This window comes from Ascaphus truei, chromosome 8, assembly GCF_040206685.1.
Source record: "Ascaphus truei isolate aAscTru1 chromosome 8, aAscTru1.hap1, whole genome shotgun sequence".
NCBI classification, from domain to species: domain Eukaryota; kingdom Metazoa; phylum Chordata; class Amphibia; order Anura; family Ascaphidae; genus Ascaphus; species Ascaphus truei.
In genome coordinates this window covers 6,500,586-6,506,585 of record NC_134490.1, presented here as the reverse complement: position 1 = coordinate 6,506,585, position 6,000 = coordinate 6,500,586, and positions in this window count along the sequence as shown.

Here is a 6,000-nt window from a genome sequence, read left to right as displayed (position 1 = left end):
TAGTGTATGTTTCTTAGGCTAATTAATATCAGACATCATATTATATTGTATTATATTCAATCATGGTCTTAACACTAACCCTAATTAATCTGCTGTGGTCTGAGACACATGATCAGGGACAAAAAATGTATAGATTTTATTTGAGATGTAAAAAAACCAGTGGATTAAATTGTTAGGCAAAAACCTGTGTGAGTCCCACGCACCCTTATCCCAAACCCATGCAACAGAAAGATAATGAGAAAACTGTCTCACAAAAAAAGGGTTACTGCTGATGTCATCATATAAACAAGATACGGGTGACATCACAGTGGAGTCATCAAATTATTGAAAACACCGTTAAAGGGGAAAGCGTCTGACCGACCAAACTAATGAAAATCCCCACCCGCCATACTGAATTAAAACTCCATCACGGTGCATTCAATTAGCTGAATAATTTATCAGGGAGATGGGGAAGGTATATATCTTTTTTCTCTCTCTGGATGCTTCTTTCTCGTGTTTCAGTTGCTTGCCAGCTAATTTCTTTCCCTGATAACACACACCTCTTCTGGCTGCTAAAAGTCCACTTCCTAACCACAAGAGATGTTCTTTTAACAATGTATCATGTCCTCTAGTGAAGAAGTCGATACTGCAATGGGTGTGTTTAGTTGAAAGCCATTGGGAAAAAAAACCAGACAAGTCAGAGGTATATTTCTGCTAGTGAAACTACAACTGGACAGAGATACTGTACACTGAATATGACCAAGAATCCTATTTTCCTTAGAACCCCCCATACACAGTAATTACAGCTGCTCATTACTGTTTGCCCAAATAACCTCATTCACTCAATTGTTGGAGTTTACTGTGGGTTTAAAGGTAACAAGCCCAAGAATCCATGCTAAGGCATGTTCACATGGCACATTTTGGCTACTTTAACCCTTTATAGCCAGTTCCAGCATCACTTTGTACAGTAATGCATCTCAGGCCTCTGTGTAGGGTAACGTACTGTTTTCTGTAAGAGCTTTGAGCTTAGTGAGCCTGGCAGCATAATAAAAATACTCCGAATTGTTCATTTCCATTGTTGGGGTTGGTGTACAGTGGTGCATTGCACTCTCCTCCAGCTGCAAAGGGGTTAACCCATTCCCAAACGTTCTGCAGTCTTCACAGAGCTAAAAGCCTGGGCGCGTTGGTCAGAGTCTCTTAGAAATTCCCCATCTTTTCTGTCTCTTACTGGAAAGTACAGCATCTTGTCTGCTGACCAAGAGTCTGACCCAATTCTCAGCTGGCACGTGTTTCCATCGCACAACCAGCGTCATAATGATCGTTTTATCAGGGAATACCAGTACTGCAAATGCAGAGGTGCTTCAAATTAAATGTTACTGGTTCCTCTAGCACTGAAGTGGTTAATGCATTCCAACTAACGGGTATCCCAAATACTGTAAAGCAGGGACGGCCAACTCCAGTCCTCAAGGGCCGCCAACAGGTCAGGTTTTAAGGATATCCCTGCTTCAGCATAGGTGGTCCAATCAGTGGCCTGGTCTTCGATTGAGCCTCTGATTGAGCCACCTGTGTTGAAACAGGGATATCATTAAAACCTGACCTGTTGATGGCCCTTGAGGAGTGGAGTGGACCAGTCTTCGACTGAGCCACTGATTGAGCTACCTGTGCTGAAGCAGGGATATCTTTAAAACCTGACCTGTTGGTAGCCCTTGAGGACTGAATTTGGCCACCCTTGCAGTAGTATCTACTGAAATCAAAAAGCAAATGGACTTCCCCAATCAAACCCCACAGCCCGTTCGTTACAGACTCATCCCTTCCCTGCGGCAGTGGTTATAATAGGATCAAGGTGACTTTAGCAGGAGGTTCATTACTCACACCGGGATATAAAAGGTGCAGAGACAGTTTCAAGTTAATAAAGAAAAGATAACATTCAGAGGAATAAAAAATTAATTTGCAGACTATAGGTATTAATATGAAATATCAGGAATTACTAGGAATTTCACCCGACGTCTGGGGTTTAAACGCTCTGTTTAGTCTGATTTACTCTTCCCCCTCCCATTTCATATGAAGAATCAATAGGGATTATGGCATCATAAGACCCTCATTTATTACCCAAGAAATATACTCTTAAATCTCATTGGGCAGCTCTTTCAGGCTCTGATTGGTTGGTTCTTCTTAGTCTTCTGATTGGTGCATCAATTGGCACATCTAGAGGGAAAGGAGGTTTTATTTTAATTTTTTTATAGGGTGACAACGTAATCCTGATTGTAGTACGAATATAGCTATTTGGGGGATGTACTGACATCCAAAACTATGAGAACAGCTCTGTTCTGAGACACAAACTTGTACAATTTCACAGTTTACCAAATTAAAACCATAAAATGATAGATGAGAAAATGTTTTGCCAAGTGTAAGGTGCATTTGGAGATCTTTATAGATAAATCACACTCACATCCTATAACTGCTGGTGGGAAATGATCTAGAGAGAGTGCAGAGAAGAGCCACCAAATTAATAAAGGGGATGGACATTCTAACTTATGAGGAGAGGCTAGCTAAATTAGATTTATTTACATTAGAAAAGAGGCGTCTAAGAGGGGATATGATAACTATATACAAATATATTCGGGGACAATACAAGGAGCTTTTAGAATAACTATTTATCCCAAGGGCAGAACAAAGGACTCGGTCCATCCCTTAAGGTTGGAGGAAAGGAGATTTCACCAGCAACGCAGGAAAGGGTTCTTTACAGTAAGGGCAGTTACAATGTGAGATTCATTAATCATGGAGACAGTGATGGCAGATACAATAGATATGTTCAAAAAAAGGTTGGACATCTATTTAGAAAGGAAAGGTATACAGGGATATACCAAATACGTATACATGGGAAGGATGTTGATCCAGGGATTAATCCGATTGCCAATTCTTGGAGTCAGGAAGGAATTTATTTTTCCCCTTAAAGGGTTTTTTTTTTTGTTTGCCTTCCTCTTGAATAAGTAAGTAAAGATATAGGATAAAGTATCTGTTGTCTAAATTTAGCATAGGTTGAACTTGATGGATGTAAGAGACGTGTTCAGAGGTACGCAATGGAGACTGTTTAAGGTGAAATTAAAATAAGGCTTTATTGCGCCTGTTGCTTTAAACACAGCAAACATGTAAATCAGCAAACAAAATCCGCTCCACTCTGGAGTATATATACACTTTTGATCCAGCTCTCTAACTGCATGGTTAGCCTAGCGATTCACCAGCCCAAATCATAGAGACATTCATATAGTTAGGTAGACATAGATAATAGTCTTAAAAGAAAAGTTTTATCTGTTAGCTGGGTTGCTGTAGGGGAAGGCTTCTTTGTTCTCCTGGTGTCCACACCCGTCTGTGATAAGGCAATGTCAGGATCCAGGTATAGAAGTATTATCCCCTGTGTCTTGTCAGCTTGCAGTCTCTTTTGGCAGGCTCAAGATGTCTGTCTCCTTGTTCAGCCCAGTTGTGGACTAAGGAGTCTCACTTTCTGTCTCAGAGGCAGGCTTTTTCTAACCCCTGTAATCAGCCAGGTGGTGTTAGTTAATTGCCTACCAGCAGTTAACCACCACACTGCTGGATTAGAGGCACATTTGTGAACAGGGATAAGTCCCCTGTTACAATGGACCTACGTCTTTTTTCAACCACATCTACTATGTAACAATGTAACTATCCTTGGCATTTGTCCAAAATGTTACCTGAAAGCCGAAGGGGATTAGTTCGAGAAACATTCATGGAACCTGGTGGCGAATAAGACTGTGAGACCTTAGACCCTTCTTAGGACCTTTGGTTTGCTTTATATTTAGGATAGCATAGTGACATACTGCGCTACCACTAGAGATGGGAGAATTTGTTCTGCAAATTTGGATCAGCAGCGGATCGGCCGGTTCCTTCGGACCACGGATTTCCGCGGATCAATCTCTAAAACGGCGATTCACGTTTCTGCAGATTTTATTATTATTACAAATACATTCCGTGGATTCCACAACCCGTGGACGGATTTGTACTATCCAATCCGCGAATTCAGCAATCCGTTCACGGTTGTATCCAATGGCAGATTATTTGTTTATTTATAAAAATGTTTTACCAGGAAGTAATACATTGAGAGTTACCTCTCGTTTGCAAGTATTTCCAGGGCACAGAGTTATGATGACAGCCTCCGCATGGGTGAAGACACCAGGGCCCCAGCCTAAGGGAGGATTCGTTGAATTTTGATGAATCTGCCCGGATTGAAACTGCCCAAATCTGTTTGTGGATATTACACGGCTAGACGGATTTTGAGGATAACATCAGTGAAAATCCGGGAAACGGGATTTGGGTGGATTTGCCCATCTCTAACTACCACTGATTGGGAGGCGATTCCATGACTCCACCACCATTTCCATGAATACGTTTTCCCCTGAACTTCCCACCCTGCAGCTTCAGGAAGTGACACCTTCTCTTTCTCTGAAATATGCTTCCCTTTTGCACCTTGTTCAAACCCTTAATGTACATTACAGCTTTTATCCTATGTCTCCTCTCTCATCCTAATGTTCCTAAGACTTGGTGCCCCAGCAATTGCCAAACCAATTGCTTCCCAAGTCAACTCTATCCTGTTTGCAGGCCATATCCCTAGGACCTGGAAAACTGCCAGAGTTGTCACAATCTTCAAAAGTGGGGACAAAAACACTGTCTCAAACTACAGGCCAATCTCACTTCTCCCAATTCAATCCAAAGTCATGGGAAAATGTGTTCACTCCCAACTAAGCAATTACTTTACCAAGACAAATTTCCCTAGCCAATTCCAGTCTGTCTTTCGCCCCAAACACTCCACGGTAACTACCCTGCTAAAAGTTTGCAATGAAATCCAGTGTGGAATGGAACGGGGACAACTCACCGGTGCAATATTCCTAGATTTTGCATAGGCTTTTGATACTGTTATCTTGCTTAACAAACTCCAGTGCTCTGGAATAGGGAAGCATGCTTTAAACTGGTTTCATTCCTACCTATCAGGTAGATCCCAACATGTGCTTTAACTCCAACCCCTTGGATATCACCTGTGGTGTCCCGCAAGGCTCTGTTCTGGGGCCCCTACTCTTCTCAGTGTTCATCAATGATCTTCCTACAGCTTGTAAGGGAGCTTCAATACACATGTATGCAGATGACACAATCTTATATGCACACAGCCATAGCCTCTCTGACCTTCAACACATACTTCAGTGTGACTTTTTGAGACTCGAAAATTGGATTTCACAAAACAAACTGTTTTTAAACACTAACAAGACTGTAACAATGGTACAGTATTTGGGACCAAGGCTACATTTTAAAGCTTCCAATGACTGAGCTCCAGATCAGAACCATCGCTAATACCACCCTAACTCCAGTTACCAATTTTAAATACTTCAGCATATGGGTTGACTCCCATTTAACATTTGGGATGCACATAAACACCCTGACATCCAAAACCTATGCCAAACAAGGTGTACTTTACAGGAACAAATCCTCTCTAAGTCTGCTGGTCAGAAAGCGTATCACACAGCAGATGCTAATGCCAATTATCGACTATGGGGACATAGTATACGGCTCGGTACCCCAAACCCACCATAGCAAACTTGATACCCTCTACAATTCAATATGCTGTTTTGTTCTCCAATGCAACTACAGCACACACCACTGCAAAATGCTCAAAGGTCTAGATTGGTCATCACTTGAGTCTAGGCGCAAAGTTCATCTTTCCTGTCTTGCCTTCAAATATTTTCTGTGCAATCTACCCATCTATCTGAACAAGCTCCTCAGCCCTACCACATGCAGCGCTTATCATCTGAGATCAGACTCCAAAAGACTATTCATGGTCCCAAAGTTCAGCAAAGTATCCAGCCGCTCCTCCTTCTCTTACCGTGCACCCCAAAACTGGAACAGTCTACCGGAGACTCTCACACCCGCCACCTGTCTAAGTTCTTTAAAAAATAAAGCTGTCTCACATTTTAATCTGGTCTGTAACTGTTACATACTCCTGTAATATATATTATC